The following is a 14,419-nucleotide window of genomic DNA, read 5'->3' as shown; positions in this document are numbered from 1 at the left end:
TTACAGTAAGAGTGGTACAATTGATATTAACATCAACAACATCAATAACAACTAACACTTTACACTGATTATCTGCCCTCACTTACTTATTCTTTCAGTAACCCCCAACATGCCTGGGCAGTTTAGGAATCTTTAAACCAGATCACTAAGAACATTAAGTAATGTAATTCATTATTCTCTGAATAATTCTAAAAGGCTACACACACACACACACACACACACACACACACTCACACACCACATTTTACTTATTTTACTTAGGGACATTTAAAGATTTGGAGAGTCAAGACACTTTGCCCTTGGGTCTCTCCTCTATTGTACAAGTAGGTTCTAGGGGAGACATGAAATAGAGGTTGTTAAAGTAAAACTTGACGGCAAAGCTAAATAGGCAAGGGTGGTTTTATTCAAGGTTTTCAGTAAGAGAAACTGAACTGAAGTTTATCTAAAGAAGCAGAAATGTTGTAAATACTGGCATGAGGAATGTGTAGGGCATGAGACACATGGAGCCATCCCTGTGCCATTGTATGTTGGAAGTATGTTGTCTGCTCTTTTATTATTATTTTTAATTGTACAGGGAGTTACAGCTAAAAGATTGCCTTGAGTTTCTGAAGAGCCTTTGGACTTTTAAGCAGTTTTGAGACTATGAAAGACTATGGAGACTTTTGTAGTTGGACTAAATGCATATTGCATTATGTTATGGCTACAAGCCTATGGGGTCCAGGGAATACATGTGATGGTTTGAATAATTACGGCTCATATATTTGAATTCTTAGTCACCAGGGAGTGGAAATCTTTGATAGGATTAGAAGGATTAGGAGGTATGGCCTTGTTGAAAGAGTGTGTCACTGGGGGTGGGCTTTGAGGTTTCAAAATCCCATGCCAATCCCAATCTCTCTTTATTTCTCTTTCTGCTGCCTGTGGATCAAAACCCTCCCTGCCTTGTATTGCTTTTGTCAGCTATTCAGTACAATGATAAGAATAATATTCAGTTTAAAGTGTTCTTTGGTCCTTGAGAAAGATATTTCTGAATTTGTGAAACTAGAGAGAAGCTGAAGGATTTTAATATGTTCTACCAGCAGACAGAACTGACAAAATGAAAGTTTTCTAAAATAGACGTAGGAAGGTTAAAAGACCACAGTCAGGAAGAAAAGGTGTGGTTTAGCCATGCTGAGCGGGATGTGAAGATTGCCTTGGCCCGGGTATGTCTCATGCCAAAGTCCACTGTGAACACTCGTAGTGCAATCTCACCTTTGAAGTTCCCCAACTGGTGACAGGGGTGAAAAAAAACTCTCTACTGCTTGGGAGTAAGAGGAAGCTGCATCCTCAGAGCACGTGAAAAGTGCAAATGAACCCATTTGCTCACCCAAAAGCATGATATGATAATTAGTGACCCTTTGGGGCTGATCCCTCTATCCCTGAAGAGACTATCACAGGTTTTGAAGGTTGTACAATGTTTGCTCTTTTTAAAGTAACATATAAGAACATCTTTTGTTTATTTTTGCTTTCTAATTCTTTTTTATTAAATTTTTTCACTTCTTTTACATCCTGGTTGCAGTTTCCCCTCCCTCCTCTCCTCCAGTTCCCTTACCCACCCACTCACTCCCACCTCCCTTCTGCTCCCCCACCCCCGCCCCCAGTCCACTCCTCCTCTGTTTCTGTTCAGAAAGTGTCAAGCCTCCCATGGCCAACAACAAAGCATGACGTATCAAGTCGAGGTAGAACTAAACACCTTCCTTTGTATTAAGGCTGGGCAAAGCAACCCAGTATTGGAAATAGATTCCCAAAAGCTAGTCCAAGCATTAGGGACAGACCCTGATCCCACTGCTAAGAATCCCACAAATGTACCAAGCTACACAACTGTCACACTTATGTGGAGGGCCTAGGTCAGTCCCATGCAGCCTCCCTAGCTGTTGGTCCAGAATCTGTGAGCTCCTATGAGCCCAGGTTAGTTGTTTTTGTGGGTTCCCTCATGATGACATTGATGCCTTTGGCTCAGACATCCTCCCTCCCTTCCTTCCTTCAACAGGATTCCTAGAGCTCCGCCCAGTGCTTGGCTGTGGATCTCTGCATTTATCTCCATCAGTTACTGGATGAAGGATGTAAGAACATTTTTTAAAAACTACACTGGAGACAGTGTTGAGAACATCTAACTAATGTAGCTGAAGAAGTTCAATCTTCTCAAAGGATGAGTTTTCAAACTTGGATCAGGGACTTTGGAAAAAGGGCTGGTGTCCTTATTCTATAGACAGATGTTCTGTATTAATTACTCCAGGACATGGAATGGCCATTCAGTTTAAAATCTCTCCATGTGATCTTAATGTAAGGCCTAAGCTGAGAACTGCTGTTTAACAGGGATAATCTCCAAAACACTGGGAAAATGTTACCTAGTAAGAGAAATAATGATGACACTTGCTCTTTGAAGAACACTCTTGGCAAAATCAATATGACTTTAAAAGAATAATCTCTTGCCCTCAGATACTCTTCTAAGGAGGCAAGTTGACAAACTGCAAAATAATGTGTTTGGCCCAATCTTGAATTAATTCAGATGGGGCCTGCACAATCTACTTTTATACATCACTTAATTTCTTATAAACCAAGGAGATAGGACTGTTTATAATACTTGATCTAAGATGATTATTATTTATGAGATAAAGGAATATTTATATCCTCAATAGAAATACTGAAACCATTTGAGAGAGATGCATAATGTCTTGAAAAGACCCAGAAAATAGTATTACAATTTCACATCTTCCTTTCACGAGATAAAATAATAGAGGATGAGACATTTTTATCTGGAAATTTATTGAAAATCTGGAGAATGGATATTTCAAAATTCTGTACTAAACTACATTTCTAAAATAAAATAAATTTAAAGGGCCCATAATTAATAAATGGCATGTAATTATAGATGTCAGATAAATGCAGTGATCTGGTGACTTGCGAGTGTGAGTGAGCATAGAATGTCTGTGTACAGGTGGTCGGGGGTATAGGAACCCACGTGCAAGTGTTGGGGCTAGAGGATGACACTAGGTGTCTTGCTCCATCACTGTATGCCTTATTAAGACATTTTCCCCAAGAAGAATTGAAGTGATGGCCAATAGAACCAGTTAATATAGTTCCCTCTGCCTTCCTGGTGATCTTATCTTACACATTTAATGCTTCAAAAGCCAACAACTCTCTCCCAAAGGAAGACAAGCTCATTTGTATCTTTATTTATTTATTTTTTATTTTTTTGGTTTTTACGAGACAGGCTTTCTCTGTATTGTTTTGGAGGCTATCGGTCCAGCCCGGCCTCGAACTCACAGAGATCCGCCTGCCTCTGCCTCCCGAGTGCTGGGATTAAAGGCGTGCGCGACCACCGCCCGGCGCTCATTTGTTCCTGGGTTAACTATTCTTCTCATTAGGTGAGATTTCAAGGTTAAGAAGGATCCTACTTTGGAGACAAAGGTGTTTCTTCTGCTTCTTGTGAACATCAACCTAGAAGGGCTCTTGGCTTTTGCTCTACAAACTTCAGCTTCCAGATAAATTGGCTTGACAGTTTTGTCAGCTCCACAGTGCCCAGTTCAGGGTTAAGTTTGGCTTGAACATTCAAGTTTCTTCTTTTTTTACTAATGGCAGTAAGTCACTTCTCCCAAGTCAATGATTCAAGTTCTTTAATTATATTGAATTAGATGTTAAGGACTTAAGACTCATCCACCATCCCCTCCAGAATTCTGTCAAATAAAAATTATCTGGGGGACAAAGTAAATGGAGACACACAGTAATTAAAGGGTGCCTAATTTATGCCAAAAAAAAATCTGCCTCAACAAAACTGACTTGTTGCTCTTCACTCTCTTGCTCTGTCCTCTTGCTCTTCTTGTCCCCCCTTCTTGTCTCTCCCCCTCCTGTCTCTCTCTCCCCTGCTCTCGCTCTCCCTCCCTGTAATAAACTCTATGGTTAATGTTTAAAAAAATACTGACTTGTTGAACCTAGCTTAAGTTTAGAGTCAGACTTGGGCTTTCCAGACTTGAGAGACACCTTGGAGCAAAAGTCGACTGGATTTCTTGCTTTCAGTATTAGAATAAATAAATATGAAGAATGGGAAAGGAGGAATCAGAGAGGAAGGGCAGTTTCTAAGACAAAAACCCAACACACACACCAACAAATGATAGTCAAGGTGTGATGGGAGACATGCCATTAACTAAACAGGTTCTTTTCTTCATGCCTCATATATAACAAGACCAACCAGAAGATCTCTGCTCTGCTCCATTCAGTGGACATTCCTATACTCAGATGGAATTGTGAAACTGCAAGAATTCCAGAGGAAATGTTCAGGTACAAATTTTCGATTAGCCTAGGAAAACTGGCTCTATTAGAATATTTCCCTTAAATGTACACAGAGATATGTAGTATATATCAAACTCATAGGGGAATAGAAATATTTAATAATTATGGAAAACAGTTACATTTTATACAGTAAAATGACTATATAGTAAATGTAGTAATGTTAACATAAATAAAAAATAGAAAATGACAAAAACACCATTTATCATCAATGTGATATAGGAAAATTAATACTGTTTTTAAACCTGAGACCATGTTCTTACTGATGATCATTACTGAGCATAATCCAGCATGAAATAAATAGTTCAAAGTTACCAAGAAAGTAATTATACAAGAAAAAGAAGTAATGATTAAAGAGATTTTATCCAACCAAGAATTAAGCATACCAGGTCTTATCACTTCCTAGTTGGCTCTGATAACTCAAGGCATCCAACAGTGATCTTTATTAAGCCCATGCCATTGAATTTTAACTCAATACTATAAATGCCCAGGTTAATGACTTTATCTCTGAACATATTAAAAGTTATCAGGAAAACAATTATTTAAACTCTCACAGCGTGTTCTCTAAAATTTTAAATTTCATCAGGAGTTTTACCTGTCAATCTAGAGACCAGAGCTTCTGTGAACCACTTATCCCATGTGCTTCACAACTGCATTAGTCAGGCTCCTCTAGTGCTTCAGCTTGACTGACTGACGTCCAAAACTCTTCTGCACTTGTGTAACACCCTGCTCAAAATACGTAGACATCACATGAAATAGAGACATTGCTCCACAACATAAAATATTGCCACTGATATTACACCGGGTATCTTCTTTCATTCCCCTGACACTCAAAAGTAAATATATGATTTTTAAGTTATTACATTTTACTATGTGAATGTACATGTGTGTGTGTACACATGTGTGTGTGCCATACTGTGTATGTGCTACAATACGGATGTTGTCAAAGGACAATTTGTGGGAGTTAGTTCTCTACTACCATATAAACCATGGGGATCAAACTTAGGCAAGATGGCAGCTGCCTTTATCTGTCAAGCTACCTCTCCAGCCCCTTCAATACATAATCCTAAGGAGTAAAATGTAACTATAAACAATATCAAATTGGATAAAGAGGGTATTTATATTTAATTAAAAGTTGTATTGCCTTCATGATTTTAGCTTGTATTTCTTTGGACAACTTTTGTTTGTATATTATAAGATGACCATTTTTATTGAATAATTAGGAACAAAAGTAGAATATAATGTCATTAAATCTATCTGCCTAGACTTCTAAACAAGATAATCTAATGAAATTTACATTTGAGTTTTATATACTCATATGAATTTTTTAAAATGGTAACTTATTTCACAAACAAAATCAAGAGTAGTGTAACTTAGCCTGGGTTTTCCTAAAGCAAATCCTGAGACCAAAGTTTGTTCTTGGGGATTTGATTCTGGGAATAGTAAGACTAAGGAAGGGAAACACCAGTTTTCTGAGTTAGGGTTTCTACTACTGGGAAGAGTCACCATGACCATGACAGTTCTTATATAGGAAAACATTTAATTGGGTCTGGCTTATAGTTTCAGAGTTTTAGTCCATTATCATCATAGTGGGACATGACAGCATGCAGACAGATATAGTACTGTACAAAGAGTTGAGAATTCTATCTCTTGATCCACAGGCAACAGGAAGTGAACTGTCTTCCTAGACATAGCTTGATCATAGGAGACTGCCCCAACAGTGACACACTTCCTCCAACAAGACCACACCTACTCCAACAAAGCTATACCTCCTAACAGTGCCACTCCATTTCGGGTCTATTTTCATTCAAGCCATCACACCAATATAACATTCTGCTATTATGCATCAGAGGTAGATGCCTCAATCAACCTATCTGTCAGGTAAGGTATTTCCTGGAGGTTGATAAAATGAATCTCTGAAATGTGCAGTAAGTAAAGGAAGATTACCAATTGCCTCCTTGTCCCCATTGGTCAATGCTATTGAGCAATCCCAGCTTATTCATGGGTAACTGACAAAATAATCCCGGAAATAAACATCAACCAACTATCTCAAGTAGCTCTAGGAAGGAAATAGGTTGTCACTAACTAATAGAGTTAATGGAAGTTAGTTACTAGAGCAATGGGTAGAATGAGAGAAGCCACTAGAAGCATGATATTGTGCAAGAAATACCAATTCAAGACACATCCAACACAAAGCTTTTTTTTTCACAATTTCTCATTCTCTGTAAAATTTTCTGATTGCTGAAAATCATTGGTGATATTAAAGCCCATTCCTATGTCTTGCTTACTTTTAGTTTCAAGTGCTTCTTCTATGACATTTTGTGTTTTCTTAGTGTTAAAACTGTCCTGAGGTCATAGCTATGACATAATCACCTTCTTTTCAATACACATCTGCTCTTAAAGATCTCTGGAGACATGTAATTTACAATGACCCAAAGAATTACACAACAGACTGTAGACTGGACAGAGCATTATTATTTCATGCAAAACATATCTAAGCCAATTTGGAACTATTTGAAATGAACTAATAGGCATTATTAGTAGTTTAGACTATTTTTAAAAAGATAATGTTCCTTATTTTCTAATACTTCAAATAATAATTTGTTGTCGGAAGAATATAAGAGAGGAGTTTTGATGAGGACCCAGATCAGTGATGATGGTGTGCCTGAGACCTTGAACTAGAACAGACTCATTGAAATGAACATTTTGCAGTAGGGCTGATCAAACAAAAGGAGTATACTATGTGACACACCACAGCTCCTGACACCACTAGGATGAATAAAGAGATGTTGGAAAGATGGAAGAGTGAGGGGGGTTGGTTGTTTTGTTTTTAATTCGTTTGGGAGAGCATCCTGCAAGGGTGAGGGGTGGGTATGGAGGGGCTGGGAGGTGAGCAGAATTGGAGTGCATGATGTGAAATTTCCAAAAATTACACAATTCACAAAAGAATTTGTTGTTGTTATCCATACTATTTTGTAAAATAATATTAAAAGCTTGTCATCTAGAGTTGCCATAGCCCTATAATGACAATATCCTTTTAACTGTAGTTCATTACAATGTGGGCAACCAAAAATGTATGTGCATCCTAGCCAGTATCTCTCAGAGTTATGGTAGTGAGTATGAGAGTTTATTTGGAGATAAGTTCTTTGTTAAGTGTAATTGATTTAGAAATTCAAGGTGAGATAATACTGGAAATCCAACATGAGATCGTGGCTTAGGATGGTCCAAAAGCAAATGGCAGATGTTCTTGTAAGAAGTTATGACACAAGTCTGAAGAGGGAGAGGAGACTGGACTGATATAGCTGTGGACGGTAGGTGGAAACATGTTGGCAGTCATCAGAAGCTAGGGGCAAGTGTGGGCAGCTACTCCTTCTTAATCTGCAGGAGGCACAAGCCTTGCTGACACACTGATTTCCCAGCCCCCTCCTCTAGCACTGTGAGCTAATACATTTCTGCCACTTTAGGCTACCCAGTTCTGATCATTTATCCTGGCAGTCTCAAGAAATCAATGTATAATGGAGAGAAAAATGGGTCTTGAATTCTAATAATAGCTCCACTTTGCTTTCAGAAGTGTTCACATATTTCTAGTTCAATATGCACTACAGAAAATGGCACACCAAAATAAAATCTGATTGGACTACTGTATAAGTTTATGTGGATTGTGTGAACACCGTTTTACCAGTGACATAAATTATGCCCAATGCAGGGCTGGACATACTCACTTGGATTCAGAACATTTTGGATGGCAGAAGGGTTGCCTATCCACACACAAGTAACAGTCATGATTGAATCCATGAGAGCAGAGTGGAACTCCAGAGTGCCTCTGTGGAATCCACTCCATTCTTTCCTTTAAGCCAATGCCTGGCACGACTGGCACAATTTTCAATGGCAACCCAAAGTCTGTGCTTGCAATGCTCATTTTCAGTGTTGCCCTATAATTTCTTATCTTCACTGCCAATGTCTTTATGGGGATCTTTCAGAGAATGGATGTGAAACACAGAGAATATGGGAACATATGTGCGCCACTGGCTCCAAACAGCAGGGGTTGGTGTAAGTTGCTTCAGGAGCAGCCAGCCAGTGCCAGTGTGTACATTTAAGAGATGCAGTGCTCTTGGCAAAGACAGTTCATTTAAGTTCCAATCGATGCTACTTGTTGTTATCTCAAATCCCCAGGGCTCCTGTGCTCATTAAACTTATTGGGTAGTGGTATGAATCTCTTATGCAAGACCACATTTAACTTATGCAGCAAAGTGACTGGTGGTCAGTGAACTTGGAACTGTTTTACTCTACCAGAGTCAAGACAGCATTCAAAATTACAAACAGCAGAAATTTTACAGTTGCTAAACATTCAAAACACCACCATTATTTCCATGTCCTCAACACTGACGTCCAGTGGCTTTCAGAACCAGAAAACACAAATGTATTTGTTCTGTTACATGCCTCCTTGAGTTCCCTAGGGATTTTCTTTCAAGTTTAATGTAATAAAGCTCCTTTGATGATATGCATACCACATATGTGGTAGCCTGTTTAACTCACTCAAGCTCTAGGCAACTCAGCATGTTCCAGAAAACTCTTCTTGGGTCTCAAGTACATCAAGTGTGTTTTCTCTTTAAGATCCTCAATAGCCATTCTCTCTGTGTCTGTGCTTATCCATTAGCCCTGTGCTGACTGATCTTAGCCTCAGAGATGTGTTTCTTAACAATATTATTTCCCACAGAACCTCCATTGCCTCTTGAGTTCACATATAGAGCCACAAGCCTATATTTAAGTATTTTAGTTGATATTTTATTCTGAGAGACCATTGTATCAAGAGAACCAAAAAATCAAGGGCTTTCAAGCAAAAGCAGGACAGCTAGTCCTGAAGATGCTGTGGGAGCCTCAGCCGACACCGATAGGTTTGACATGGATTGGGGTTAGACACCAAGGCAACCCAATGGACGACTCACTGTGAAAACAATGAGTTTTTGTAAAGTGGAGGGAGTTTAAGGAAATGAAAATCAATGGTGATACACTTGGGCAGTCAAGAGTTTGAGGGGAAATGACGACACATTAAAGAGAAACTGTAGGAGAAGCGGTAGAGTGGAAAAGTTCATTTGTTATGCTGCATTTCAGATGGCATTTGCTTAAATAAACATACATGAATGCAATATCATGAATAATTAATGAATCATCCAGTCTGAATAGTGTGCTAAACCCGGAACGGTTATTTCAATAGAACAGAGCACTAGATCTTACATGGGATAGAGTAATTCTGTCTTATGAGCCTTTGTTTCTTTGATGAACTCATTAGTGAGGGTAGACTGGGTTGCTCTATATGACAGGTGTTTTCACCATGGTCACAATCAAAAAGTCTAAAAAACACTGACTTAGGAAGATTCCAGCTGTTTCTTCTTGTTCATATAAAAACATACAGGTAGAATGGGAATAGAGGCTGTGTCATCTTCTAGATTTTAAAAAGGAACATGTGGGGACTTCAAAGAGTGGCCAAGGGTGGTCAGAGAGTGATCAAGAGTGATCAGGGGAGTGATATCTACCACTCTTAAAATAAAATTTGGGCAGGATGGTTGTCAAAGTAAGGATATTACTATTTCCTTAAATTATTTGTTTTGGCATTAGGCATTCTAACTAATACATTTAATTTTCCATTAAAAAATTACTTCTGAGTCTAAAGACTCCAAGGGAGTAAAACGTAAAATTTTCGAGGAATTTTTATTGGATGAATACAGGATTTTACATACATACATACATACACACACACACACACACACACACACACATTCTTTCAAGCTGGAAATAAAAACAAATTCTCAGCTTACACTGCTCCCCTTTCGGGTAATTTTCTAATATTCTATGGGTCTTGAGTTAGGTATGACTGCTAGGTAATTCAGAATATAACCTATACTTGATAACTGTATGGAGACAAACTGTATAAACAGGTAAGGTGTACTTTTCTATGGATTCCCCTACCTCAGCTGATGGTTGTCTCACATTTTAAGAGATATGGAATCTAGAAAATGCAAAATATCACTTTGAAACCTTTTGAGATTATGTGTGAATACTTGTTTGTTTTTGTCAGATAACAGACTTTATTCACTTACCAATACTTTAAGGAAAGACTTGATATAACCTGAAACTCAAATTATCAAAAAGTCCAATAAATTGTTGTTTTAGAAAAAAAAAGAGTGAGCAGGGGTAGTCAAGGATGGTCATGGGTGGTCAAGTTGGTCAATGGTAGTCCCCTTCCCCTTCCCCTTCCTTCCAGTATCTTCCTCCTCTATCCTCTGTCCTTACATGCTAGCATTTTCTCCTCCGCTCAGTATTCACTTCTCCTAGCTCCCTCAGGATGAACTACACTCATCCATGTCTTGGTGCCATCGCTCTGGTCTGAGTGCTTTGGCCTCTCAAACAATATCCTAACTTGAGGCACTGAACATTGAAATCTTTGATCACACTGGCAGACATGGCCTCAGAAGCTTCTCTGAATTCTCACTTAACTTCACAAGTCTGTATTTCACTTGAGATTTTGATCAACTTAACAGTTTAAGAGACTGCTTGGCCAAGGTGACTTTTAAGTCCCCTTCCTCACTAAGTGTCTGAATATAAAATGGGTTTTCATATAAAATAAATGACAATTTTCACACATAACTTTTAACACTTTAACACTTATTTAATGTCAAACTTTATGTATATATGGCCTCTTAATTCTACTAGTGGATTTCTTTCAAATCTAATATTTGTGATTTCTAAAACTAACATACTTTTGGTGACTTTGGTTATTTAATTTTAAAAATCTTTCAAGTTGTATTTTATCTCCACAGCAATGACTCACACATGACAAACTATTATTTTTTGTTTTTACACTTAACAAAATACAAAGAGGTTGGGGAAACTTTTAACATATCACATATTCAGAATGTATAGCAGGAATCTTTTAGGTCTAATCTTGGAACTGTATTTAATTGATACTGAATCTTTTCTATATTGTTCATTTTTATTCTTTACTGGGGGTGAAAGACTGGGTGGAAACCCCTGCTCTCCTGTGGCAGAGCAATAGCAGTGATAGACACCAAGCAAATGAAGGAATGAGATGGCTTCCGTGAAACTGGAATTATAAAAACAAGCATATGCTGGATGTGGCCAGTGGACTCACATAATTTTAACAGTGCACTGTGTCATGCTGCATGGATGAGCCTTAACTTGTTTACTCTTTTGTGCATTTTAATTATTTATTTTTTTTCACTGAGATACTTAAAAAAATACAGGTGTGCCTTAGGTGAAATAGTTTTGCTGCAAATTCCCCTTCCTTAGTCATTACTTTATAATTTACAAAGATTAGAGCAATAAGAAGCTAGACATCATCATTAATAAAACTTAATCTGGAGTAGGTCTTTATACTGTGGCTGAAGGGCAGCACAGCTGGATGATGAACACTAATCTTTTTTCAGAAAATTGCTGTTATACCAACCACTGCCTGGGGCACCCCCAAAGGAGTTCTATGGATGCTTAATTGCTCTGGTGATCCATTAACACACAATGTTAGATTTGTTTCTAAAATGGTGGATGCAGAGTGTTATAGAAACAAAGAGGAAATAGATTCTTACTTATCTACTAGTTCAGTTCTAGAAAAATAGAAAAAATTATTACTACTTTAAGCTGTTTTAAAATGAAAAAGGTTGCCAGCTCCACCGTAGTGATATAATGTGTGCAAATTGATAGTTATGACAGAGCACTTAAAATTTATTGACTGATCAACATAAAGCTGCATGTGAAAATCTTCAGAATTTACTATTATGAATTTGAACTTTCTCAAAAAAAGAAAGATAAGTGTGTGTGTATTTGAATATATTCTATCCCAAATCACATTTGCTAACTACCTATTGATCAGAAATTATCAGGCAAAGTGATGGAGAAACACAGCAGAAGTAACATGACTTTCAGAATCCTTACAGCTTAGTGATAGAAATGAATAGTTAAGGAAACAATTCACACAGCAGATGAGAGTAATGGGTATGGTGTGAATGAGGCAAGGGTGAGATTTTAGCCCAGTGGTGGTGGTGGTTCACTCTCCAACTGCCACAGTCAAAGTCCGTTCTCCTTACCAGAGACAATGTTTGAGCATTAGTAATACTAACTGTGTCCTCTAACCCAGCAGCCGACCTGAAGGACTACTGCATCATGCTGAATCTTTTCTTGGTGACAGCTGAGCTACACTTTGGCCACCAAGGATCACAAATTATACATTTCTCTGATCCAGATGCATGCAAACATCTGTACTCATCATCACTGCACAAGCCACAGTGTGTCTTCCAGCTCAGCCCAGGTGGACGGAATGTGAATGCTTAGAAACACCACCTGCACAGTGTGTAACAAAAAGGAAGGGTTGATCCTTCCCTGCTGTGTCACAGGGAGTTCATCAGCATCAGCTCAATGTGTCACTCTTGTCACCAGTCACAAAAAGAGAAAGCTACTGAATGCATGGCATGAAACATGTCTCCTCAGAACCCTGTTCCCTCGCTCGACATTTTCCTTTAACAGTATCAACAGCAGTGTGTGACTGATGGGGCTGTCATGGGACTCTCTCTAAGTTTATCCTGTTGTTTGGAGCATCAGAAGCATCAGCAGTGGTTTGAAAGTAACAATTTATCAATAAAATACCTATGAGGACCTAAAGGTAGCCCTGCCAGGTACCCCGTGTGACCTACACCCGCTCAATGTAAAGAAAGAGGGGGATAATATTACTAGAGAGTTTTCATCTTGAGTCAGACTAGAAAGGCTGGGAACATGATGGGGACAGAGGAGGAGTCTTTTCATCCCAGTTCTGGCTTGCCTGTCCTGAGAACAGCATCAAGGAACTTCGAGATCCACAGACAAAGCCAATATTCCCCACAAAGAGAACGTGTGTTTTCCTAAACATATCTCAAGAACAGGTGTTTAAGATAATACATAAATTGCTTGTTCAAGAACAAAGTGATCTATAATGTTGACTTTTTGTTGCTTCTTTCTGATTCCTATGTCTAAACAACATCCCTAATAAACCCACCGTACAACTTTACTTACAAAAGAAATTCTTTAAACCAGATCTTCACCTCTTCCTCCTCTCCTCCAAATCAAATCCCCCAGTCTCACCTCCCCAACCCCCACTCCATAGAGGACAACCTGCTGTGGCCCCTTCTCCCTCACTGCTACCACTTCCAGTGGATGACAAGGATCCATCTAATCTTCCTTCCCCCAACTCACAGCTCATTGAACATGGAATAGCCAAGCCCGCGACTGCCTAGAGCCTTCAACCCTAGGTGCTAGTGTCTTTAGTACAGGAAGGTACTCTGCATACTATTGAAGGAGAAACACCATCATCAACCCAGCTACAAACCCTCCGATCTATAATAGTATCTTCCCTGCAAGATACACCAAAGCAATGGTGGGGCGATGCTTGTGGGAGCAGCCAACCAATACCTGATTTGATTTAAGACCATCTCCGGGAGAGGGAAACCATACCTGACACATATTGGGTGACCAGAAACCTAAGACTAGATAGTTCAGAGATTCAGGGTAAAACCAAACACTACTGTTCTATGAAAAGGGCACAGCAATAAAAAGGCTCCTGATGACATTCTGCTACACTCATAGATCAGTACCTTGCTCAGCCGTCATCAGGGAAGCTGCCTTCTGCAGCAGATGGGAATAAATACAGAGAACCCAGAGTGAGAAAGTGAGAGGCCTAGGAACACTTAGCCCTAACAGGATGGTTCCATCAAATCCCTCCCCTTGGGTCTCAGGGAACCCTGCAAAAGAGGAGGTAGAAAGAATGTTAAAGCCCGATGAGATGGGAGACACCTGAAAAACAAGACCTGATCAGCAGGTTCAATGCACATATGGACTCAGGGACACTGGGGCAGCGCGCACAAAGCCTGCAAGGGTCTGCCCCAGATGAGTCCCCAGTGCTGACAGGGGAAATGTAATAAGCCCCCATCCCTAACTCTGAAGCTGCCTCCAACGGATAACCACTTGCCAATGAAAATTTAGTTTTCTCCAAGGGAGTCTTGGTAGGAAAACAAACCACTCTTCAGGGTAGGCTCAAGCCCAGCAGCAGATGGCC

At 39.2% G+C, this 14,419-nt stretch overlaps 1 long non-coding RNA gene across 1 annotated transcript in view; it reads right to left on the bottom strand.

The window, feature by feature from the left end:
• Nucleotides 1-3,273: 3,273 nt before the first annotated feature.
• LOC110340968 overlaps nt 3,274-14,419 on the bottom strand; it is a 58,958-nt gene continuing 47,812 nt past the window's right edge. Inside the window, exons 3-4 of the long non-coding RNA XR_002382825.2 lie at nt 4,919-5,049; nt 3,274-3,731 (exon numbers count right to left, since the gene is read on the bottom strand). This is a non-coding gene — a long non-coding RNA (uncharacterized LOC110340968). The remainder of the gene's footprint in view (nt 3,732-4,918; nt 5,050-14,419) is intronic.

This window comes from Mesocricetus auratus, unplaced genomic scaffold (genome assembly GCF_017639785.1).
Source record: "Mesocricetus auratus isolate SY011 unplaced genomic scaffold, BCM_Maur_2.0 Super-Scaffold_100027, whole genome shotgun sequence".
In the NCBI taxonomy this organism is placed as follows: Eukaryota; Metazoa; Chordata; class Mammalia; order Rodentia; family Cricetidae; genus Mesocricetus; species Mesocricetus auratus.
This window is presented reverse-complemented; position numbering and strand designations above follow the sequence as displayed.